Source organism: Mobula birostris, chromosome 7, assembly GCF_030028105.1.
Source record: "Mobula birostris isolate sMobBir1 chromosome 7, sMobBir1.hap1, whole genome shotgun sequence".
Taxonomy (NCBI): domain Eukaryota; kingdom Metazoa; phylum Chordata; class Chondrichthyes; order Myliobatiformes; family Myliobatidae; genus Mobula; species Mobula birostris.
This window is the reverse complement of record NC_092376.1, coordinates 21,526,035-21,552,088: the sequence shown is the minus strand read 5'-3', so window position 1 is coordinate 21,552,088 and position 26,054 is coordinate 21,526,035. Positions and strand designations below refer to the sequence as shown.

General features: G+C 41.9%; 1 protein-coding gene and 1 non-coding gene across 2 annotated transcripts in view; both read right to left on the bottom strand.

The window, feature by feature from the left end:
* The window catches only part of oca2 (oculocutaneous albinism II), a 503,930-nt gene that overhangs the window by 461,042 nt on the left and 16,834 nt on the right, over positions 1-26,054 (bottom strand). The gene's annotated exons all lie outside the window — the stretch shown is intronic.
* Positions 19,605-19,675, bottom strand: trnag-gcc (transfer RNA glycine (anticodon GCC)). Its single transcript has one exon. It is a non-coding gene; the product is annotated as a tRNA-Gly (tRNA).

The window sequence follows — 26,054 nt, the reverse complement described above, 5'->3', positions numbered from 1 at the left end:
CTGAAAGCACTCAGATGGTCAAGCAGCTCGTATGAGGATTAAAATAAAAAGGGTCAATACTACCAATTCAAACCTTTCAACGGTAGATTGCAGACTGGCAGGTTCCTATTCTGTCCAGCTCTTTGTCAGTTATCGTTTAAAAGATGTACTTGAGCAATCTACTTCTCTAGCAGGAGGAGTTCATTCAAAGCATTAGCTCTAATGTGCATGAAAGCAACAACTGAAAGCAATTTTAAGTTCTGTAATGGTGCCCTGGAAACTCTAAATCAGATCATCAAGAATAAAGGTAAACAAATTTGCTCAGCAAAAGGAGGCCTAATAAATCAAAAATAAGCTTGATAGATTTTCATTGAACTATTAAAGTAAGCAAGCATTACATCTAGAAATCATTGAGTGATGGGTCAGGCTTCAAGGACTAAATGGTGAACACTGATCTACTCACAACAAAAAGCTGGCTTACGAGGTTTTATGGCAGGTCAGTGGACAGAGGAGGAGCACTTAGAAAGTTGTATTAAGCAAAAATTATGGTATAGAAATTAATTCCTGGTTAGTCATAACATGCACTCAGTGGTGACTTCATTAGGTACCTCTGACTTTAAAAAAGTGGCCATTGAGTATATATTTATGGTCTTCTGCTGCTGTCGCTTATCCAGATCAAGGTTTGACAAGTCGTTCGTTTAGCGATGCTCTTTTGTACACCAGCATTGTAACACATGGTTAATTGACCTGCTGGATCTTGAACCAGTCTGGGTATTCTCCTCTGACCTCTCTCATTAACAAGGCGTTATTGCAAAGAGCTGTAACCCTGAATAGACTATTGATCAAAACAAACTCAGAAAATTGGATTCTGGGAGTCAAATTAATTTAAAGGTATCTGCAATCTCAGTCCCTGACTCAATAAGCAGTCATTCCTGGTTAATTAATTCCTAATTTTCTTTCCAGATATTTCTCTACCAGTCCCACCATGATAGGCACACCAGTAAATTACAGTTACTTCATCCTGCTCTCCTCCCCTTAGTTAATTCTTTTATATCCTGAATTGCTTTGAACATCAGCAGACACACACCAATAATTAAGAACAGCAAAGGACACCGGAGACTTATAATCAACACTCCGCCATCTTCACATCCAAAGGCCTGGCTTTCTGCAAATTGAAAGCCATGGTGCTGGGAATAATCACTAACAAGAGATTCAGAGTGCACTCTTCACCACATCCAGTGGGACCCTGGCAAACACAAGCAATTTCTTTTTATAGTTCAGTGCTTCCCAGAAGTGTAGAATAAATTGAAATTTTAATACTGGCATAAAAAGCTAGCTCCCCTGTGAGAAGCATTCTGACACAATGAATCGAGTGATAGTCTTTAGCAATGAGGTAAAATTGCATATAAACCTTGTTTACTGTTTAGTATCTGTCTTCATCCGAGACAGTAATCTATTTTCATGTTAATAAAGAAAGAGCTTGCACTTCTAAGAAAAAAATTGTGATCTCAGCATATGTTACAGTTGGGCACTTTTGAAGTACAGCCAAGATGTTAATGGAAGAAATTGTATTTAAGACCTCAAAAATGCTACAATTTAACTGCAACTAAGATAAAAAGGGCAGATAGCATTTCTCTTTCTCTAATAAACAGCCACTGTAACAAAAGCTGAAGTCAGTATAGAAAATACTCAGAAGATCTATTCATGGGAAGAGTTTCTTGTTCAGTGTTGAGATGGGAAAAGAATGACCTGTCCATGCTAGAGTTTAGAAGAATGAAAGATAATTTCCATGAAATATATAGATTAATCCCCCAAGAGAATCACAACCTTGTCATAAGGTTTGGATGTTTGTGTGCCTCAATGACCCAGAAAGCTATGTTGGCTGGAGTCAGGGCTTTATGCTTTGGCACTTGGTAGGGTCACCCATGACAAACAGATCAAAGGGTAGAGGCCAGTCTAAAAGTGGTCCACCAGTCCTCTAGGCTCAGGGGTTCAGCTCAGGGCTAACAAACCTGACTGGTAAAACAAAATTATTACAGAATTGCTTCTACATCTGAGTGTGCCGGTATTCCTGAATCTCCTCCTGGGACTTGCATGACTGACAGTAGTGAAAACCAAGCTACTGAACACCGCCAGAGATGGAGGACCTTCACTGCTGCCCTGAACAACAGCGGTGTAACAGGCAGGAGAGAAAACAGGGTAAGAATAGGGCCATTGACTCATTGCGCCGTTGATGAAACAAGATGTCCCACCATCAAGGAAATCTTCAAAAAATGGAGACTCAAGAAGGTAGCATCCATAAACAAGGACCCTCACTATCTGGGACATGCCCTCTTTTCATTACTACCATCAGGGAGGAGGTCCAAGAGCCTGAAGATGCATACTCAAAGTTTTAGGAACACCTTCTTCCCCTCTGCCATCAGATTTTTGAACAGTCCATGAACTCGTGAAGAGACCCTCACTGTTCCCCCTTTGTACTGTTTATTCCTTATTGTGACTTACAATATTTTTTGTCTTGCCACATAACAACAAATTTCATGACAAACATCAGTGATAATAAACCTGATTCTGCTTCTGGTACATGCTGAGAAGGTTTTGCCTCAGGCTAAAAAACCTGGAATGAGGGTCAGTCTCCGGAAAATGTGTCAACCATTTAAGAATGAATTGAGGAGAAATGTCTTTTGCTATACTGCCTTTGGTATTGCTGCTCAATAAGGCAAATAGCAGAGGTGAGGCTACAAAGAAAACATCCTTTATTGAAGGTTATTTTGACGCAGACCTTTACTCTTTCCTGCAGACTCTTTTGAAAGCGCAAAGCTACTTCCACTAACTTTCATTTTCTGGGTCATCTGCTGCTACAGAGTCAAAAGATACAATACACGATGCATAGACACAAGAGGTTCTGCAGATGCTGGAAATCCAGAGCAACACACACATCTCCATAGATGCTGCCTAACCTGCTTAGTTCCTCAGGCATTTTGTGTTTAGTACATGATGCACTCAATTCTTATAGATACTAATTTACATACTGCCTGTTCCACACCTGAAGGCCCTCCATCTCTGGCTTCCTTCATCGTGTCAGTAGCTTTCTTTCAGTTTTTACTACTGTCCATCTTGCAAGTCCCAGCTGGAGACTCAGGAATACCATCACACTCAGATGCAGAAGGAATTGTCATTGCTTTTTCTGTAACAGTTTTGTTTTACCAGTCAGGATTGTTAGCCCTAAGCTGAACCCCCAAACCAGGAGGACTGGTAGACCGTACAGATACTCTTACACATTGTACTGTTTCCAATCTTTGTGGGGGTAATAAACATCAACTATCCACAAATAATGATGAATAATCAGTTAACACTCCAGCTATTCATAATTCAGCTCCTTATACAGCTCCTACACAAGTGGTCAAGACATTCTGTTCTGTAAATTTACCTCAACAAACTGTCTTCATAACTGAGATAACCTAAGATGGACATTTTTGGAATTGGTGTTGCCATAGGAGACTGTACGACTGAATTTGATCTCAGCCAAATTTCAGACCTGATTCAGGAATGCATTACTCTGTCTTACAGTGTTAGTAGTGCGATCATTCAAGTTGAGTGCAATGTTCTCCTAAGAGATTGTCAGAATTAGAATCAGGTTTATCATCACCAACCAGCATGTGTCGTGAAATTTAACTTAACATCAGCAGTTCAATGCAATACATGATATATAGAAATAAAAAATAACAAAGTAAATCAATTACAGTAATTATATACATGTATATTGAATAGATTAATAATAGTGCAAAAACAGAAATAATATCTATTAAAAAAGTGAGGTAGTGTTCATGGGTTCATTTTCCATTTAGGAAATGGATGGCAGAAGGGAAGAAGCTGTTCCTGAATCGCTGAGTGTGTGCCTTCAGGCTTCTGTACCTCCTACCTGATGGTAACAGTGAGAAAAGGGAATGCCTTGGGTGATGGGGGGGCCGGGAGTCCTTTATAATGGACGAATGGACAGCACATTTTTGAAGCACTGCTCCTTGAAGACGTCCTGGATACTACAGAGGCTTGTACCCAAGATTGAGCTGACTAATTTTGTCCTGTGCTGTAGTCCTCCTCACCTCCCACCCCATAGCAGACAGCGATGTAGCCTGCTGCCAGAATGCTATCCACGATACATGTATAGAGGTCTTCAAGTATTTTAGGTGACAATGCAAATCTCTTCAAACTTCTAATGAAATACAGCCACTGTCTTGCCTTCTTTACAGCTGCATCATTATGTCAGAACCAGGTGAGATCTTTAGGGATCTTGACACCCAAGAACTTGAAACTGTTCACTCTCTCCACCTCTGATCCCTCTTTGAGGATTAGTTTGTGTTCCTTGGTCTTACCCTTCCTGAAGTCCACAATCAGCTCTTTGGTCTTACTGATATTGAGTGCAAGGCTGCTGCTGTGACACTACTCAACTAGCTGGTATATCTCGCTACTACACACCCTCTCATCTCCGTCTAAGATTTTACCAACAATGGTTGTATCACCAGCAAATTCAGATTGCCTACTGATATTGCCTACTGGTCTTCAGGTATTGCCACAGGATTTAATCTGGGATGCCAGGGTGGATTTTCTCAAAGGAGAATGTTTGGCATGAGGAGGCTGATGCACAGGCAGCCACCACATGGCCTTCAGGTTGGGATCAGGGTCCAGTCGCATGAAATGCAAGATGACTGGGAACCCTTCACTTCTGTAGCCTTCCACCAGGACAAGGTGATGATCCTCAAAGAAGATTATAATGTTACAGCTGACCTGAAAAGGCCCAGAGCATAAGGACGTGGCAGTGCTAGGGCTCGGGCCTGAGTTCAGGGGACGGCCCGGTGCTTGGACAATTTGAACGCCAGGTCAGATGGACTGAAAAGGCAAGGTATGGGGACCAGAGGTGAGGGTCAAGCCGGTTCTGTCCCACAATGTATTAACTCCGCTCTCCTCAACACTGATGCTGTGCCATGCCCCGGCTGCTGTGGACTTAGTGACTGTGAGCTTCACGGCGATTTGTCTCTGTGTGATGGACTGAGACTATGGGCCCAATCCGGCTGCTGTGGGCTTTGGGATTATGGACTCAGTTTCATTCTGAATGCTGATGCTTGCTTTATCGTTTATTGTTTGCGTGATTTGATTTCATCTTTTTTCCTCTCTCTCTCTCTCTGTGCATTGGGTGTTGGTCTTTTTCAAATTGTGTTCTTTCAGTTTTTTTTGTTTTGTGGCTGCCTGTTAAGCAGAAGAATCTCAAGGTTGTATAATTTATACATACTTTGATAATAAAACTCTGAACATTGAATTATAATACATATTTTAAACATCAGCTTAATATTGAACATAACATAGGTGAATCAGCTTTGACAGGTTACAAATCAACATCAGATATGGTAGTTGGATACCATGATGTTTTCATTGCTCTTAAGTTTCTCCATGTTCTGCCTCTGCTTTGGTTTCCTTTTGAAATAGAACTTTCCTCTTTCCTGAGATCTCTTTTGAAAACACAATATCTTCCACTTACTTCCCCTTTCTGGATCATCTAAAACCTTTTGACACTGACATTTGTGCCTGTGACAGATCTCTTACTGTCGTGTTTATGAACTGCCTTCTCATTGCAAAGCCATCCTTTTTTAAAGCATCAAACACAACCTGCACTTAAATCAGTCCAGTCCTGAATTCTGTAAGAGAATTCTGAATTCTCTTTCCCAAAACTCACTTACTTCAGAGGCAGGAAGAGAAGATGGCAGCGCGACGCAGCACGCGCAGCTCTCCGGTGAGATGATATTGTATCTGTTAAGTAGGGGCGGTGGACAATTCTGATTTGATGAAGACAGACGTGAGAAGCAGAGGAACATCTGGAGAAATTTCTGAAATGCCTGGTTCACTTCCGCTGCTACTGTGCAATCGAGAATCTCCAGAGGGAAGGCTCCAAAATCCCTGGCTTTGCCTGCTGCTGGCGACCGAGGCTGAGGTCGAAGCGTTTGGATAGAGATGATGCTCGGTACTCGGTGTCGGAGGGCGGGCTGATCAGAGCTCGAAGTTTTCAGATGACTCAGAGTCGGACTGTGGTAGGGCATGGCAGGGAGAGTTTTCTTCCTTCTCCCGTCTGCGTGAGATGTGGGACTTTTGAGAGACTTTGAACTTTTTTACTGTGCCATGGACTGTTCTTCATCAAGTTATGGTATTGTTGCACTGTTGTAACTATATGTTATAATTATGTGGTTTTGTTGGTTTTTCAGTCTTGGTCTGTCCTGTGTTTCTGTGATATCACACCAGAGGAATATTGTATCACTTCTTAATGCATGCATTACTAAATGACAATGAAAGAGGACTGCGTGTCCTCATAATCTAATCTAATCTAATCTAATCTAATAGTTTCCTGAGCTACACACACACAGAATTCTGGAGGAACTCAAGATTTCCAACATCTGCAGAAACCCTTGTGTTATGTAGGGCACAATCTCAGAGCAGAAGAATGTCCCTTTAGAACAGAGATGAGGAGGAATTTCTTTAACCAGAAGGGGTAAATTTGTGGAATTCATTGCCACAAGGGGCTGTAGAGGCCAAGTCATTGGGTAGAAATAGAGAGAAAGTTGATAGGCTAATTCATCTGTGGGATGTGGAAAGATATTAAGGTCCTTGGAGAAAACCCACACAGTCGCACAGAGAATATGCAAACTCCACATGGATAGTTCCTGAGGTCAGGAATGAACATGGGTCCCTGTACCTGTGAGCCTCCATGTTGCCCAATCCTTCTGTTTGCATCACAAAATGAATTCAATGGACTTTGCACAGAATTTGTATTGACTGCAGTAGATGTTTTACATAGAAGCAAAGAAGTGTTTGAAAGAAAACATTCCCAAAGTTATTTATATAATCAAAATAAAATTTACTTTCATTTTATATCACTCTTATTCACGTCATTTGCTGTTACTACATTTTGTACAAGTTACGTGACCGCCTTCAGATCTCCCCGACATCTCCACTGCTGATCACACGATATTCAATTGCACTCAGAACTCAGAAAATGAAGCAATCTTTGTGCAACAGGATGGTAAGTGGCAAGCAATATTCTCACCTGCCAAGTAGCATTCAATAGCATTACCATCGCTGAGACTGTGGCATCAACATCTTTTGAGTCGTCAGTAATCCAAAATGAAACCAGGTCACTCACATGAACGTTGTAGCTACAAGACTGGGTAAGATCACAAGACCATAATTTATAAGAGCAGAATTAGGCCATTTGACCCATCGAGTCTGCCTTACCATTTCATCATGGCTGAAGTATTTCCCTCTCAGCCCCAATCTCCTGCCTTCTCCCCATATCCCTTTATATTCTGTCTAATGAAGAATCTATCACTCTGCCTTAAATATACAGACTGACCTGGCCTCCACAGCCACCTGTTGTAACAAATTCCACAGATTCACCACCCTCTGGCTAAAGAAATTCCTCCTCATCTCCGTTCTAAATTGACGTCACTCTAACCTGAGGTTGTACCCTCTGGTCCTAGACTCCACCACCATAGGAAACATCTTCTCTACATCCAGTTTATCGAGGCCTTTCAACATTTGGTAAATTTCAATGAGATTCTCCCCCCTGCTATTCTTCTAAATTCCAGTGTGTATAGGGCCAAAGCCATCAATCAGCCATCATATGTTAACCTTTTCATTTCAGGAATCATTCTCATGAAACTCCTCTGAACCCTCCTCAATGTCAGTACATCCTTTCTTAAATAAGGGACCAAAAACTGCTCACTATACTCCAAGTGAGGCCTCACCCGTGCCTTATGCAGCCTCAGCATCAAATTCTTGCTTTTATATACTAATCTCAACATAAATGTTAACATTGTATTTGCCTTTCTCACTACTAACTCAATCTGTAAGTTAACCTTCGAGAAATCCTGCACAAGGACTCCCAAGTCCCTTTGACCTGGGACTTTTGAATTTTCCCTACATTTAGAAAATAGTCTACACTTTGATGCTTGGAGGCTATGTATCCTCCAAGTAACATGACATGACATATCCAAACCTTCCCACCATCAAGCAGCATCTCTACTTGCAGGTAAGAATATTCAGCAATCCACTTCATTGTCTGCCATCTCCATCCTAAGCATCCATTCTACTGGTAGCGCAATCACTTGAATAGAGCATGACATTCTCCAAAGGGGTTGTCTATTGGTGGGTCTTTGGGTGGCTGTAAAGGCCTATCTGGGTTCCACATACCCAGGACATTAGGGTGGATTCCCTTAATGGAGAATACCTTGTTTAACATCGGGAGGCTGATGAATGAGCGATCTCCCCTGGCAGATCAGCGTCAGGGTCCTGTGGTATGGAATGCAAGACGACTGGGGACCCTTCACTGCTGCAGCCGTCCTCCATCTTCACCGCCGTAGTGATGTGTCATTGTCTTCTGCCAGCTCCACCACTGAGGCTTTGGTTGGATCACTCCTTGTCTGGAACCTCCCCCTTGACACTACCACCATGGGTGACCCTACCAGGAGCCAATCAGGCGGTATCACTTCCAGGATCTCAGGAACTTGCACACTCCTCCACCATGACAAGATGACAATCCTTGGAGAATCTGCAACTTATTAACCCTCTACTCATATGTCTGGAAAGTGGGAGGAAAATGAATATCTCAGATGAAGGGCGTTATGTGGAACCTCATTGGACATTATATATATATACTTCAAAATGACAACCAGAATCCTTAGTTCCACCTTACACACAGAGGGAAATTACATAAGCTTACATCGAGGAATATGGACTTCAAGGGTTAAAATCTTTGTAGTTGAAAAATAACATGGATCTCTGCCTGCCTCTATCCTGTGGAGACTGTGGCATTTAACAAGGTCATTGAAACGTATTGCATCTAAAGGAAAACTGCAAACACGGTTAATAATGACATAAATATAAGTGCTTCAGTGCTCATTAGGTAACATTTAATTATCCACTGTAACTAGTGTTAAAAATTGTGATTAAAATTATTACACTACTACCGCCCTCACAAAGAACTTCAACAGCTGTCTGTCTGTGCAATTAATCACATGTATTTTGTTGACTGTTTTCAAGTACTATGTTGCAAGAAAATGTCTTTTCTATAATAAAACAATGTACGACATATTTTAAGGCCAGCTAGTTGAAGGGGTACATTCTGGTTAAGTTTAGATAAATAGTCTGGTTGTTTGTTAGGTATTCCTCTTTGAATGATTTGGAATATATGGGAATCAGGAAATGTGGGCAAGTGATCGATTTCATTGAATACAAAACCAGTCCAAAATGCAACGGAGTCTTATATGTTAACTTGTAGTGCAGTGAGAATTGGGTAAAACTTTCCTTGCAGTTGGCCAAAAGTTATTGCCTAGAAGTTCTAAACACAAGAAATTCTGCAGACCCAGCAAGTCAGGCAGTATCGATGGAAAGGAATAAAGAATCAACATTTTAGGCCAATGAAGGGTCTCGGCCCGAAATATTAACTCTTTATTCATTTCCATATACAGTATGTTGTCTGACCTGCTGAGTTCCTCCATCATTTTGTGTGTGTTGCCAAGAAGTTCTACTTTTTAATCATGGAAGTCCACTGTACACCACCTCCAAAATTCATCCCACTGAAAATAGGTCAATTTCTCATCATGCGCATTTTGGAAAGATTTAGGCCAATACCCACAGCATTTGTTAAAAGCAGTGGATGAGATGGCATTGTCCTTCAAAACCTTGGGGGCTGGAGGGAAGGTGACAAGGCAGTCCACAGGCTTACTGTTTAGATCCCAAATGAATTCAACCACATAGCTTCAACGAGAATTGAAATTCATCATAGGCACTTAACTGTCTGTTTTACTGTACCTCCAATCAATTTCCTTTCCTGTCGGTTGGGATTCAGTTACTAGATTATCTTTGTTTGTCACGTATACATTGAAACATATAGAGAGATGGGTCATTTGTGTCAAACACTGTCTGAGTGTGCGCTGAGTGGCAGCCAGCAAGTGTTGCCACACTCCTGGTGCCAACATAGCATGCCCACAACTGGGATATAAATTATAGTGCCCAGTTTTACTTATCTCCAGTGAACCTTAATATTAGTTCATATTCAATATATTACGGAAAGGAGAAGATAAGGTTGCTTCTTTACGATGCAGGATTAGAGATGTTTGGACAGAGATTAGTGAACCTGTAAGGCATACCAATCATTACTTTTTCCAAGATTTAATTTGTTAATGTAGTTGACCTAGCTGGCTGGTAGCGTAGTGACATCAGCGCCAGACTTCGGAGCGAAGGCTCCAGAGTTCGAACCCAGTCGGCTCGCCAGGCACGGTTTCCATCCATGCTGGGTTGAGTGTCGAGCTAGGAACTCAACCTCGTAAAAAAGAAATTGCCTGCTACAGAAACATCAACAGCAAAAAGTTGATGGCCTATGCTCTCTCGTCAGTTTAGAAGGCAATTTCCTTTTTTTTGTACCTTTGTAATTGATCATGCAGAAAATATCCCCAAAAATATCAAGAAATCTGAAGAAACTTGGAATAAATCTGTTCAAGACAATTGTTCAAGCTACTGAATGAAGAATATATTGTTTGATTTTTTAAAATCAGCATTTATATACAGAATTATGCAAAAGTCTTAGGTATATACAGTGGGCATGCAAAAGTTTGGGCACCCCTGGTCAAAATTTCTGTTACTGTGAATAGCTAAGCGAGTAAAAGATGAACTGATTTCCAAAAGGCATAAAGTTAAAGATGTCACATTTCTTTAATATTTTAAGCAAGAAAACTGTTCTATTTCCGTCTTTTACAGTTTCATAATTTAAAAAAAGGAAAAGGGCCCGAAGCAAGAGTTTGGGCACCCTGCATGGCAGTACTTAGTAACACCCCCTTTGGCAAGTGTCACAGCTTGTAAATGCTTTTTATAGACAGCTAAGAGTCTTTCAATTCTTGTTTGGGGGATTTTCGCCCATTCTTCCTTGCAAAAGGCTTCTAGTTCTGTGAGATTCTTGAGCCGTCTTGCATTCACTGCTCTTTTGAGGTCTATCCACAGATTCTCGATGATGTTTATGAAAGGGGACTGTGAGGGCCATGGCAAAACCCTCAGCTTGCGCCTCTTGAGGTAGTCCATTGTGGATTTTGAGGTGTGTTTAGGTTCATTATCCTGTTGTAGAAGCCATCCTCTTTTCATCTTTGGCTTTTTTACAGACGGTGTGACGTTTGCTTCCAGAATTTGATGGTATTTAATTGAATTCATTCTTCCCTCTACGAGTAAATGTTCCCCGTGCCACTGGCTGCAACACAAGTCCAAAGCATGATCGATCCACCCCCGTGCTTATCAATTGGAGAGAGGTTCTTTTCAGGAAATTCTGTACCCTTTTTTCTCCAAACATACTTTTGCTCATTGCAGCCAAGAAGTTCTATTCAAAAGGTTCAAAGGAACATCTAAACAAGCCTGATGCATTTTGGAAACAAGTCCTGTGGACTGATGACGTTAAAATAAAACTGAATAACTGGCCAAAGATTGGCTCAAGGGAGTCAATTAAACTGAGACAAAATTTCTGACAGCCTGTAGCAATGCCATGCCACATATCAAAGGGCTTCAGGTGTTAAATGACTGTGAAGAGAATCAAAAGATACTCCAAAAACTCCCTGATTGGGTGACCTCTCGCTGGAATCGTCATGTCACAATGCAGTTGCGACAAACGGGGGAATTTCTTGATTTCAAGAAGTTTGCTGATTTTGTGGCACAAGAAGCAGAAATCGCATGCAATTCTGTAACATCCTTTCGTGCCTTGAAGCCGACTGAAGAAAAGCCATCTAGAGACATGAAGCGCACAAAGGCTAACGTGTTCGTTACAAATGTGAAAGTGTGGGACAAATCAAGTACAGTGATGGAAACATACAGTGCTGTGGAGAACAGCTCAAAGGATTCAAACGGATGCAAGAAGGTAAACACTTCGTTTTCATCTTCAAACCCAGTCACATGCATGTACTGTGGAGAAAGCCACTCCATCCACAGATGCCAGAAGCTCACCAATAAGCCTGTGGAGGACAAGAGAAGGTTCATACTGGACAATAGTCTGTGCTTTGGCTGTCTTAGATGAGGGCACTATGCAAAGGACTGTAAGAGCAAAGCTACTTGTGGCATATGTAAGAAACATCATCCAACACTACTTCATGAAGACCGTCCTTCTGCTGCAGCAGACACATCTTCTCATGTTATGCAAGCGGAAGAAAACACATCTTCCCTTTCTTGCTGCATAGACAGAGGCGATGGTGGGAGCACATCCATGATATTACCTGTATGGATTTCTTCAATCACCACCCCTAAAACAGAGACAGTGTATGCCCTACTGGATATACAGAGTAGCAACACTTTTGTAGACCAAGAGGTATGTGAGAAGGTGGGGGCAGGATTAGAGCCTGTCAAGTTAAAGCTTACCACTATGATGGGAAAAGATTCCATTGTTCAGAGTGGAAGAGTTAGTGGGCTTAGAGTTAGAGGGTTTTCCTTGCAAAGTTTCATCAATTTGCCACCTGCCTATGCCAGAGATTTCATCCTCCTCGAACATTCCCACATTCCTACCTGTGAAATGGCTAAAGGGTGGAAACATCTGAATGGAATAGCACAAGAAATACCAGAGCTGATGGATTGCGAGGTCGGACTCCTGGTAGGCTACGACTGCGCGAGAGCGTTGGCACCACGGCACGTCATCACAGGAGGTGACGATGAGCCATATGCCATCAAGACTGACCTGGGTTGGAGCGTTTTTGGCAGCTCACCACAGGTCGCAAAGTCAACGGAAGTGACAGGTCTGTGCCGTCGTGTATCTGTCAAGGAACTTCCACCATTGACACCAGCCACTGTCATTAGAGCCCTTCAATCAGACTTCAGAGCTACAAACCCTAGGGAAAAGAGCATATCACAAGTTGACCACAAGTCCCAGGTCAATGAGTCACAGTCTTTGGAAGTGCGATCCCTGGAGAACACGTGTACAGCCGAGAAAGGAGAGGTTTACAACCTGGGGCAAGTGAGACACTCACTGCCTGAGAAGCTTCAACAGTTAGAGTTTTGTCTCAGAGTGGAGACTTGTTAAAAAGGTGAAATAATTACACAGCTTGAGCAGGAACCAAAAGCTAGCTGGCAAGAGACTATAAACTTGAATGAAAAAGTCAAAATTTTAGAGGATGACAAATCTCTCCTCCAGGAAGAACTTGAAAATGTCCAGGAAATGTCAGACACAGTCAAGAATGAGAGAGAGTACCTGGAGGCAGAATTACTAAAAAATGTCGACAAGATTGATCAATTAACTGAAGCACTAAAGACACTTCATATGTAGAATATTTCACTTGTCAATGAATTAGATTGCTTCAGAGAAGAGAAACATCGTTTGATCAGAGAAAGAGAAGCCCAGGAAGTAAAATTGGTGAAAGAGTTTGAGGAGTGGCTCCGGTCTGCTCAGAGGGGTAAGACCACATCCAAAGGTGAAACTAAGGAATTTCAAGAATTGTTAAAAGAGAAGCAACAGGAAATGATTCAGTTGCAGAAGGACAGTATCAATGATCCCAAAGGCCTAGAGCCACTTACCCCAAACCATTTACTTACCATGAAAACCTCTGTCCCATTGCCTCCACCAGGAAAATTTATGGCAGAAGATCTGTATGCCAGGAAAAGGTGGCGCAGAGCGCAATATCTGACAGAGCAATTCTGGAGTAGATGGAAGAAGGAATAACTAGCAAACATCACCTTCAGACAGCGCTGGCACTCTTCAAGATGAAATGTGAAAATTGGAGATATTGTCATCATAAAAGAGGAAGGGATTCCTCGTAGTGAATGGAGACTTGGAAGAGTGCTTGACATTTGTGAAGATGAAGATGGACTGGTGCAAAGAGCCGCAATACAATTAGGAAATAAAAAGCTAGGAAAAGAGGGTCAACGGCTCATTAATCCAGCCATTCTTGAACGTCCTTTTCATAAATTAGTTGTCCTTGTACAGAACAACTGAAATGTGTTCCAATGGAACTAATTTCTAAACACCTACCTGTGTGGAGAGTTTAAAGTATCAATCTTGACCTTAGAGTTTATTACAAATACCAGTTATTTGGTTCCAGAGATTACTGGATTTATTCAAATATTTGTATAAAGGCTGTCATAAATCATAGTAATTTGGTGGGAGTGTAACTGTCTCAGGGACATGTTTCATTGAGATGTTTATTTTATATGTTTTTGTCATAAATTCATGATTAATTTATCACCTTAAAATATTTTATGTAAGGTTTATTTAATGCAGAGTGTAATGGATCACATGACCAGAGTGTAACAGGTCACATGACCAGAGTGTAATGGGTCAAATGGGCAGAGTTTGATAAAGGCATGACTGTGGTATTATGGCTCAGAACCAACATGGACGCAGAGAAAGACACATGGCCCTAAAATAACCTCATTCTGCATGTGGTCCCAGAGGCGCACATGGTAATTGTTTTTCTTTAATTTGTTTTATATAATGTTGTTGAGGTGTCTTTATATGAACAGTGTGATATGTTTTTAGTGATTTATTTGATCTCAGCACACTTCTGATGTGCTAACATGTTTGGGCCTGTTTATCGGCGGATACTAGCCTGAGAGACTTTAAAAGACTGAGAGATATATGTTTCAAACCTTTCATGATTTTTATTTTCTTGTAGTTTTCATGGTGTCTACTGAAGAAAGAGAGAGAGAGAAGTAAAAAGAACCTGCAAGGACATCTGTATGTTGAGTGGCCATTATTTCATTGGACTGGTGCAGTTGAAGTACCCCGACCTAAACATCATCGAGAGAGCACTGCATGCAAGACGGCCCAAGAATCTCACAGATCTAAAAGTCTTTTGCAAGGAAGAATGGGTGAAAATCCTCCAAACAAGAATCGTAAGACCTTAACTGGCTACAAAAAGCGTTTACAAGCTGTGATACTTGCCAAAGGAGGTGTTACTAAGTACTACCATGACATATATGAGTGATGATAAACCCAGATTCTGATGTGGGTCTCTATTGTGGACTGAGAGTGGGAAAGGGGATAGGGAGAGTGGAATTGTGGCTGGGAAAAGGGGAAGAGAGAAGAGAGGGAATGAAAACCACCAGAGAGACATTCTGTGATGATCAGTAAACCAAATGTTTGGAATCTAATGACCTTGCATGGTATCTCATTGCTTGGTGTGTCTGCACCTGTACCAGTCTCCAGTTTATTAATCAGATTAACATATCGAATGAATGAACCCAGGAATAAACTTGGCCACACAAGGGGCAGCAGATGAAAAAAAACATTTATACCTTTTATTGTGAATAGTGAGGTGGGAAGGAGTTTTTCAGGTGAGATGTTCTTTGATATTTTGCTCTTTAATAAAACTTAATTCTAAACTATCCAGAATCCTTTTTACTCTGCAAACATACAGAATATTTGTCTATAATCAAGAAACATCTTAAAGACATTTGCAGATGTTTTATTATCTCAAGAGATAAATGCTTATTCCTTAACAAACCATTGGAAAGGAGAAGGTTGGCAAACAGCCTAGGCAACCGCAGTCTCCAGTAAGAGACAAGCTGTGGATGAGCCATGGCTGCATGAGTGAATGGCAGAGCCATTAGGTACTCAAGGAAGTCAGGATGATGTCCTCAATCAAGGTGCCAAAAGAACCAGAAAGAAGGTCGAAAGCTCCACCGCGAAGGCAGCGACGCTCACCATATCATCAAGGGCCCCCACTATCCAGGCCATGCTCTCCTCTTGCTGCTGCCATTGGGACAGAGGCACAGAGGCCTGAGTTCCAGCACCCCCAGGTTCAGAAACAGTCGATGCCCTTCAACCATCAGGCTCTTGAATCAGTGTGGATAACTTCACTCACTCTAACACTGAACTGATTCCGCCATCTACGTATGCTCTTCAACCAAGTTCTCAATATTATTTATTACTTTTTTTGTATTTACACACTTTGTCTTCTTCTGTACATTGGTAGTTTGACCATCTTTGTGTGTAGTTTTTTTTACTGATGCAATTGTGTTGCATTGTATCAACTGTGAATGACTACAAGAAAATAAATCTCAGAGTAGTATATAGAGGTATATACACGTATGTACTTTGAGAGTAAATTTACATTGAATTTACTTTGACAGGAGCCCTTTATTCTTCCTGGTCCACAGGATTTGCTCTAAACTGTAGCAACTCCCTGGAGTTAGAAGATCTGGATTCACTTCCATTCTGTTCTCAGCCCTGCAAAAATCTTTCCTGCAGCACTTGAATTTAAATTAGGCTCCAAACAGCACATGACCATTTCTGGTCTGTGCAACTCTGCATCACCTCTCAGCAGCTCAGCCATCAGCTTTAGTCCCTTAATTCTTTTAGTATTCCATGAATTAATCGAGCCTTTAGAGCAGCACTAAGCAATGAGTTGGATAACGAAGTTCCTCTAAGCAATCCTCCAGTAGAGTTGACTATCTGACCAAGCAAGGAAGTTATTCTGATCAGCGATAAAAACAACTATCGTCAAGAGCCAAGTAGCCTTGTGCCACCATTAGAGGAAGGTAATTAGTTTAGGACTGAGCTCATCGGGCCAGTGGCATTTCTGGCAGAACCTTATTCAGAGAGACTTCACCCTCCACTGAAAATCACAAGCTCAAGCAATTCTGCAAATGCTGGAAACCCAGAGTAACACATGCTGGGAGGAACTCAGCAGGTCAGGGAACATTTATGGGGAGGAATAAAGAGTTGATGTTTCGGGCCAAGATCCTTCACTAGGACAGCCCTGATGAAGGGTCAAGGCCCGAAACGTTGATTCCTCTCCATAGATGCTGCCTGGCCTGCTGAGTTCCGCCAGCATTTTGTATGTATTACCTTCCACTGGACCTTTTCATAAGAGGTCGGGGTTTTTAAATTAAAGTGGGCTGGATGATTCCTTCACAAAATTCTAGTGGCTGGAAAAATAGATGCAGGAGTAGAGAGGCATACTGCTAAAGAGTTCAAGGAACATCCATGATTGTACGAGTCCATTCCAAACTATGCATTTTTCTTAATCTGGGCATGATTTAGGGATTAAGAGATTCAGAGATTAAGGGAGCTAGGGCTTTACTCTTTGGAGAGAAGGAGGTTGAGAGGAGACATGATAGAGGTGTACAAGATAATAAGAGGAATAGATAGACTGGGTAGCCAGTGCCTATTCCCCAGGGCACCACTGCTCAATGCAAGAGGACATGGCTTTAAGGTAAGGGGTGGGAAGTTCAAGGGGGATATTAGAGGAAGGTTTTTTACTCAGAGAGTGGTTGCATGGAATGCACTGCCTGAGTCAGTGGTGGAGGCAGATACACTAGTGAAGCTTAAGAGACTACTAGACAGGTATATGGAGGAATTTAAGGTGGGAGCTTATATGGGAGGCAGGGTTTGAGGGTCGGCACAACATTGTGGGCCAAAGGGCCTGTACTGTGCTGTACTATTCTATGTTCTATGATTTTAAAAAGGCAATATTGCCAATAAATTGCTATTGTCCATAGAAGAGATAAGAAGGAAGAAAGTAGGAAAGATTTGTTCTGGATGGATGTTCTGAGGCTGAATATTTGTTTATTATTTGGCTGTTCACTTAACCAAACATATGATGCTAAGAGTGAAAAGACGGAGCCAGCAGGCATATGGGAACACCTCAGGATTCTCCACCAAGTCACATACTATCCCGATTAGAATGAAAAATCATGCCTTTATTATTGAGGAACACACAGAAAATGCTGGAAGAACTCAGAAATCAGGTAGGACATATGGAGGGGATTAAGCAGCTGACGTTTTGAAATGAGACCTTTCATCAGGACTGGAAAGGAAGGGAGCAGAAGCCAGAATGAGAAGGTAGGAGAGGGAAAGGAGCACAAGCTAGCAGGTGATGGGTAAAACCAGGCGAGGGGGAAGGTAGAAGAGGTAAAGGGCAGAAGAACAAGGAACCTAACAGCCGAGGAGAATGGACTATGGGAGTCGGAGTGAGGAGGGGCACCAGGAGGTGGTAATGGGCAGGCGAGGAGAAGAGAATGTATAGGAGGATAGCCAGAATGGGGAAATGGAAAAAGAGAGAAGGAAGATTGAGGAATAATTACTAAAATTTAGACAAATCGATGTTCATGCCATTAGGTTAGAGGCTGTCCAAACAGAATATAAGATGTTGCTCCTCCAAACTGAGTTTGACTTCATCATGGCAGCAGAGGAGGCCGTGGGCGGACATGACGGTATGGGGTTGGGAAGTTGAATTGAAATGGGTAGCCACCCTGCCTTTTAAAACAGACAGAGCAAAGATCCTCAATGAAGATGATCTCCCCCCCCCCCCCATCTGTATCAGGTCTCAGTAATGTAGAGGAGATCACACTGGGAGCACCAGTCCTTTATTCTAGTTGGTCCTTATTATTGCTATGTAAGGAATTTGCTACTCAATAATATTGTGAGAATATCTTCACCATAAGGACTGCACTGGTTCAAGAACTTGACAGACCGCCATCTTAAGTGCAATAATAGATAGTGGATATATGTACCTGATCTTGACACCCTTCAGCAAAGGATATGCTTTCTATTCATGCATCAGGACCAGGGTGGTCGGGAAACATACTGATTTACTTCCTTTGCAAATGGAACTGTTAAATGCAGACTGTGGAGAGAGTGAGAGGTCAAACAACAATATCTATTTATTTATTCATTTTTCAGAATGTGACATTGTCACAACATCAATATTTATTGCTTATCCCTAAATGTTATAAAACAAAGTCAATTTCAAGGCCATATCAGATAACGTTTAAGAGTGTGTGCATCTGGGGTCACATTTAGACCAACGCTGGAGATGCTGGAGGAACTCAGTCAATCTATGTAGAAGAAAATGGACTGTTAAAATCTTTGGTTGAGACTATTCATTTGGACTGCTGGGGTGGAGGAGAGGTAGCCAGCGTAAAAAGGTGGACGTATGTCACATATGGACCTGCACAGGTAAGTTAACAGATTATTTGCCCCGAGTCATATCATTGAACCAATTAAGTCTGTGCAATAATATAGTAAATTTTTGTCACAATTACTAAATTAAGATGCGTATCTTCCAGATTACTAATCTGAGTTTAAATGATACCACTGTTGCAAAAAGCCATGGTGAATGGTGACGGTATTTGGGAAAAGGGTAAACAATGTGAGTGTAAAAGTAGAGTAGTTTTATGACAATTGCTGCACACTGTAAGCGAAGGGAATCCACTCTCCCTACTAGCAGGCATCAGTCTCCGTTAACCAGACCAGCGATCAATCCCCAAGATTGTTTGCCTCATTGCGACATCTCTGACAAGAGAAAATTTGCAGATGCTGGAAATCCAAGCAACACGCACAAAATGCTGGAGGAACTCAGCAGCCCAGGCAGCATCGATGGAAAAGAGTATAGTTGACGTTTCGGTCCAAGACCCTTCATCAGGTCCTCAGTTCCTGATAAGTTCCTCCAGCATTTTGAGTGGGTTGTCACATCTCTGATTTGGTTCAATTGCCATAAGTTATAGGAGCAGAATTTGGCCATTTGGCCCATTTAATCTTGGCTGATCCATTTCCCTCTCAGCCCCAATCTCCTGCCTTCTCCCCTTCATTCCCTGTCTAATCAAGAACATAAAACTTGTGATGCATTGGCTGGGAATCGAACCCAGGTCTCCCGCATGGCAGGCGAGAATTCTACCACTGAACCACCAATGCAACTAACAATTAGCCTTAATTTACAAGCTACAAGACCTCAAACCTGAAGGGTAGAAGTGGAGCATCTGCAATCTCACTTAAGTGGCCATCCATTACATAAGATTCAGACTTCTAAATATAGTCATGATGGCTCAGTATGCCAGCCCCACCATCACCATCAAACCTCAAGCCAACAACTTGGCACTAAATACCTCAGAAACCATCCTCAGTGTAAAGTGAGTGGTGGCAAGCAGCCTAATTTTGGAACTAATTGCACACAGGTATGGATTTTTTTAATGGATCATCAAACAGAATAAAGGGATTACGAAACACTGCCTTTAGTACCACATTAACAACTACACTCGGTGGCCAGTTTATTAGTTGGTGCGCTTCTATTGCTGTAACCTGTCCACTTCAAGGTTCACCGTGTTGTGCATTCAAGCATGTTCTTCTGCACGTCACTGCTGTAACACATGGTTACTTGAGTTACTGTCGCCTTCCTGTCAGCTTGAACCAGTCTGGCCATTTTCCTCTGACCTCTCTCATTGACAAGGTGTTTTTCCCCACAGAACTGCTGCCCTATGGATGTATACTGTTTATCACATAATCTTCTGTAAGCTCCAGAGACTGTTGCGTCTGAAAATCCCAGGAGATCAGTAGTTTCTAATATAAACTACGTCATCAGGCTCAAACAAACACTCCATGGTCAATGTCACTTAGATCACGTTTCTTCCCCATTCTGATGTTTGGTCTGAAAAACAATTGAACCTCTTGACTATGACTGCATGCTTTTATGCATTGAGTTGTTGCCACATGATTGGCTTACTAGATATTTCCATTAACAAGCAGGTGTACAGTGTTCCTAGTAAAGTGGCCACTGAATATCTGACAAGAGTCCTTGACGAGGATGAATTCGACCCAAATGCTGGGATATCTGAAGCAAGGTTTGAGGCACGGTATTACACTGGACTTGAGCTCAAAAAAGAAACACCAGACAATATCACGAGTAGGCTTACAATTGAGCCCCAAACCACAGTTCAAGTTTTCCTTAAATACTCAATTCTTGGCACTCGAAACATGATTACCAATTAGCGGGACAGTCCTGAACCTTTAAATGGGCAGCAACATCTAGCCATGCTCTGGGGAGTTTGAGCACCTGAATTCCAGAAGCTGGCACAGTCGGGGTGTCTCTTCACAGAATATATGTGAATGGAGAGGAACAGCAATCAAAGATTCATGACAAAGATGATGGTCTTTAACATTGTCTTCACGTTTTAACATCAGTAAAAGTTTAGTAATATTACTCATCAATGATAATTATTTCATCTTGAAAATCCACACCTCACTGAACACTGGCCTAGATTTCAATGCCAAAACGTAGTCTGGAATCTTAATGATCAGCTGTGGATGTACACCCTGCTGGGTGACTGCAACAAGACAATCTGTTTAAAGTATCTTAAATCTTCCATTGTTGAATCTGCAATTGATTTTCAACAATGCCAAAAGCCGTATTAAAGAGGAAAGGAAATGGGTATCAGAAATACAATGACTCTTCAGGTTAGCACAGCAGTGAATATGGATTATTTAATGTTGTGTACATGGTTAAGCTTTCCTCATATGGTAAGGACACAGAAACTCCTGCACACAAACGATTAAGCCCACGTAGGCCCTGATGAAGAGTCGCTGCCCAAAACGTCAGCTGTTTACTCTTTTCCATGGCCTGCTGAGTTCCTCCAGCATTTTGTGCGTGTTGCTTGGATTTCCAGCATCTGCGGATTATCTAGTATTCACGACTTTGAACCTTGAAGTGGACAAGCTATAACAGCAGAAGATATAACCATATAACCATATAACGATTACAGCATGAAAACAGGCCATCTCGGCCCTTCTAGTCCGTGCCGAACTCTTACCCTATCCTATTCCCACTGACCTGCACTCAGCCCATAACCCCCCATACCTTTCCTGTCCATATATCTATTCATTTTAACTTTAAACAACAACATAGAACCTGCCTCAACCACTTCTGCTGGAAGCTCATTCCACACAGCTACTACTCTCTAAGTAAAGAAGTTCCCCCTCATGTTACCCCTAAACTTTTGTCCTCTAATTCTCAACCCATGCCCTCTTGTTTGAATCTTCCCCACTCTCAATGAAAAAAGTCTAACCATATCAACTCTGTCAATCCCCCTCATAATTTTAAACACCTCTATCAAGTCTCCCCTCAACCTTCTATGCTCCAAAGAATAAAGACCTAACTCGTTCAACCTTTCTCTGTCACTTAGGAGATGAAACCCAGGCAACATTTTAGTAAACCTGTTCTGTACTCTCTCAATTTTATTGACATCTTTCCTATAATTTGGTGACCAGAACTGTACACAATACTCCAGATTTGGCCTTACCAATGCCTTATACAAAGTCAACATTACATCCCAACTCCTATACTCAATGCTCTGATTAATAAAGGCCAGCAAACCAAAATCTTTCTTCACCACCCTATCCACATGAGATTCCACCTTCAGGGAACTATGCAACATTATCCCTAGATCCCTCTGTTCTAAAGCATTCTTTAATGCCCTATCATTTACCATGTATGTCCTATTTTGATTAGTCCTACCAAAATGTAGCACCTCACATTTTTCAGCGTTAAACTCCATCTGCCATCTTTCAGCCCACTTTTCTAACTGTCCTAAATCTCTCTGCATGTTTTGAAAACCTACCTCATCATCCACAACAGCACCTGTCTTAGTATCATCTGCATACTTACTAATCCAATTTACCACCCCATCATCTAGATCATTAATATATATTACAAACAACATTGGACCCAGTACAGATCCCTGAGGCACACCGCTACACGCCGTCCTCCAATCTGACACACAGTTATCCACCACTACTCTCTGGCGTCTCCCATCCAGCCACTGCTGAATCCATTTTACTACTTCCATATTAATGCCTAATGATTGAACTTCCTAACTAACCTTCCGTGTGGAACACACATATTAATGAAGTTGACTGATGCACTGTTATTGTCTGGGACTGCATAAAGATTCTCCAACACTTTTTTTTTACAGTACCCTGCAACCTTTTACATCCAAGTTCATTAATTACTTGATTTCAATGACCAATCCATAAACAATGCCATCGTCCAGGAGAACCAGAAAAGAATTTGGTAAATTGCAATTGTTGTATTAGGCTGCAGAAATATTATTATTCTCGTATTTTTCTAGTAGTTTAACTTTCCTTGGCTCAGGTGCCAGAAAAATGCCAGTAATATCATGAAGGATCTCTCCTGTTCATGGACTGTCTGTCCCACCCCCACCAAAGAGGAGGTTCAGCAACACCTACACCAGGACCACCAGCCTCAAGAAAAGTTACTTCCCCCAAGCCACCAAGCTTCACCACTGCCTTCTCATGTCCTGTCAGTCGCCTTATGTACAAATACTCCCATACCTAGTGTCACTTTACGTACATACAATCAGTCAAGCTGATCTTATGTATTTACAGTACTGTGAAAAAGTCTTAGGCTCATATTTATAGCTAGGGTGCCAAAGACTTTAGCATAGTCTATATTTGCCAATGTGGAGCGGAGAGTGAGTTTGTAAATCTGGTGAGAGCAAAGGATGTTGGGAATGACGAGGGTGGAGCCCTGCGGGAGGTGAGTGGGACAGGTGGGAGAGGAGGAGTGCCAGGGCAGGGAGTGGCGTGGGCGCAGACTGAGAAACCAGGCCAGGTAATTTGATTCCAAACAAACTGGTTGATCATTACAGAATCTCTCTCTGGTGCTTCCCACTCCCTCCCCTCTCGCCTCCACTTTTCCCAACCATAATTTCCTTCTCCCTGCTCCCTTCCCACTCTCAGTCCACAATGGAGACCCATATCAAAATTAACATCTTTCACATATGTCATGAAATTTGTTTTTCATTTGCTGCAGCAATATAGTGCAATATATAAAATTACTACAGCACTGTGTTTTCGGCACCCTAGCTATGTATATGTGCCCAAGACTTTTGCACAGTTCTACATATTTCTTGTGGGTTTTTTTTGTATTGTGTTCTTTGTGTTTATTGTGGTTTTTTTATGCTGCATCTGATCTGGGATAACAATTGTTTCATTTTCCTTTGCACTTTTGTACTGAAAAATAACAATAAACAATCATGAATCTTAAACTACACAAGTATGTAATTGTTCAGGAATTTGCTAGAAATTATAGTACAGTTGCTTCTGTAATTTTCCTGAAGCTTCTTAGTTTTCAGTGGCAGGTGTCAAACCACTTGAATCTGGCTATTTTATAGGTTAGTTTACTGTGACGTTTGTCCTCTCTAGCCTGAGTATGAGACAACCACATCTACTTGATCCTTTAACTTTTCTTTGCTCTCTCAGTTCTTCCTTTGTATGTTCTTTTTTGTTGGAGCACTTAATAAAACAATCATAAGCAATAAGTGTCATGCCTCACTCTTGACCTCCGAAGAAGCTTTGGATCGTCTATGTATTAGGATACTACACAATCTCGCTGGGCTTTTTGGCCTTGGCAGTGAACTACACGGGTGGTTTTCAGAAATAAGCATCCATAAAAGAATTAATTGACGTGCAGTCAAACTGCCTGAAAAAAAAGATTGAGATAATCCCAGAAATCGCTGTGGGAAGCATGGCTTTTCTGTACTAATGATGAATCACCATGATTGAATCCACACTTGAAAGTAATATTCACACCATAAGCAGTTCACAGTTGCATCACCAGGCCTGTAATTGACTTCAATTCTCTTGCAGAATATGTGGAGGGAATCCTAATGGAAGTTGTGTATGCTTACTGTAATAACTTATAGAACTGCTGCTGTTATGAATACAGATTTGAGAGCCAGCAAATGAAAAACATTACCGCTTTTGGCAATGGCAATAAAACGTTACTGCAGTATTTAGAAAGCAGCTTAGAAGTTATGGCTTCCTCTGAACAGTGATACATTAAACGATCCATAGCAGAGCGTTCTAACTGGCTGCTTCACTGCCTGGTATGGAGGGGCAACTGCACAGAATCAGAAAATGCTGCAACTCCACCATGGGCACCAGCCTCCTAAGATCGAGGACATCTTTAAAAAGCAATGCTTCCCAAAGGTGACATCCATTACCCAGAACAGGCCACCTTTCATAAACAGTATATGTCTAGGGTCAGTATGATTTGAAGTTCAACCAAACAGGTAAATTGGGATGTGCTAATTAAGGAACATTGATCGTAGCAAATGCTGTGCAAATACTGCTCCGTGCAAAGCTATCGTTCACCAGATCATTCAACCAATTATACACCAGCATAAAATTACAAAAGAAATACATTTACCAAATTTTCAACTTTAACAGTTACAGAAAAAGAAAATAAAATTTGAAGAGCCCATATAGTTAATTTTTTGTGTGGCATCCGTTAGTCTCGCAAGACCATGGATCTGCGCCTGGAAAGTCTTGCTTCAGTCTGTGTTGGTAGAGCAGCGTCTGTTGTCCACGGTGAGGCGACGCTGGAGTGTCCTTTCCAGCAGTTGCCCATGCTGCAAGTCTCCCCTCTCCATGACACCAATGTTGTCCAAGGGAAGGGCAAGGGCCAATACACCTTGGCACCAGTGTCGTCGTAGGAGTTGCCAGAACAAGGTTGAAGGCAACGTCAGATCGCCTTAGGGACTTCAGCTCTGGATTTGCCCTCAGAGTTTACTCCCAAAGCTTTTCCCATGAATGGGTATGGCCGCAAGGCAGCGGATGTTTGAAATCAGAGTTTCTCTCTCTTAGATGGACTGCCTTCCCAGGCTGACAAGCTCCATCTACCCAAAGCACTGGTTTTAAGGCACCAGGACCTGCCTTCACCCCTTCTGCTGTTAGTAGAAACAGTTCCGCTGGGCTTAGAGGCTAAGCCACATGAGAAGGCCAGGAGTTGGACTTGGTTGTCAGAGGCTATTTGAGGCGCATGCCGTGAGGAGCACTTTTAAGCACTGGGAGCTTGTCCCCACTACCACTCCTCAGCTTGACTACCTTGGAACCCCATATATTTAAATGCGCACATAAACATTGGAACTCATTTCTGGAGTAGCCGGGTGTATCACTATTCATGTATTGGACCAACCGTCTGTGTGAAAGCACCCGCTACAGTCCAAGCTTCCTTCGAAGACCATCTCAAACAAACTGGCTCCCTCAGGAGTTTTGGCACTTCCTCCATGGAGCCATTCACACCCTGACACAGTGGTTTCAAGAAAACAACCTCTCCCTCAATGTTGCAAAAACAAAGGAGCTGATCATGAACTACAGGAGGAATGAAGACAGGCTAGCCCCCATTGACTTCAATGGATCTGGGGTTGAGAGGGTGAACAGCTGTAATAGTATCACAGTAGCCACTACACCACCATGGTGCCCTATATGTAAAGCTTAT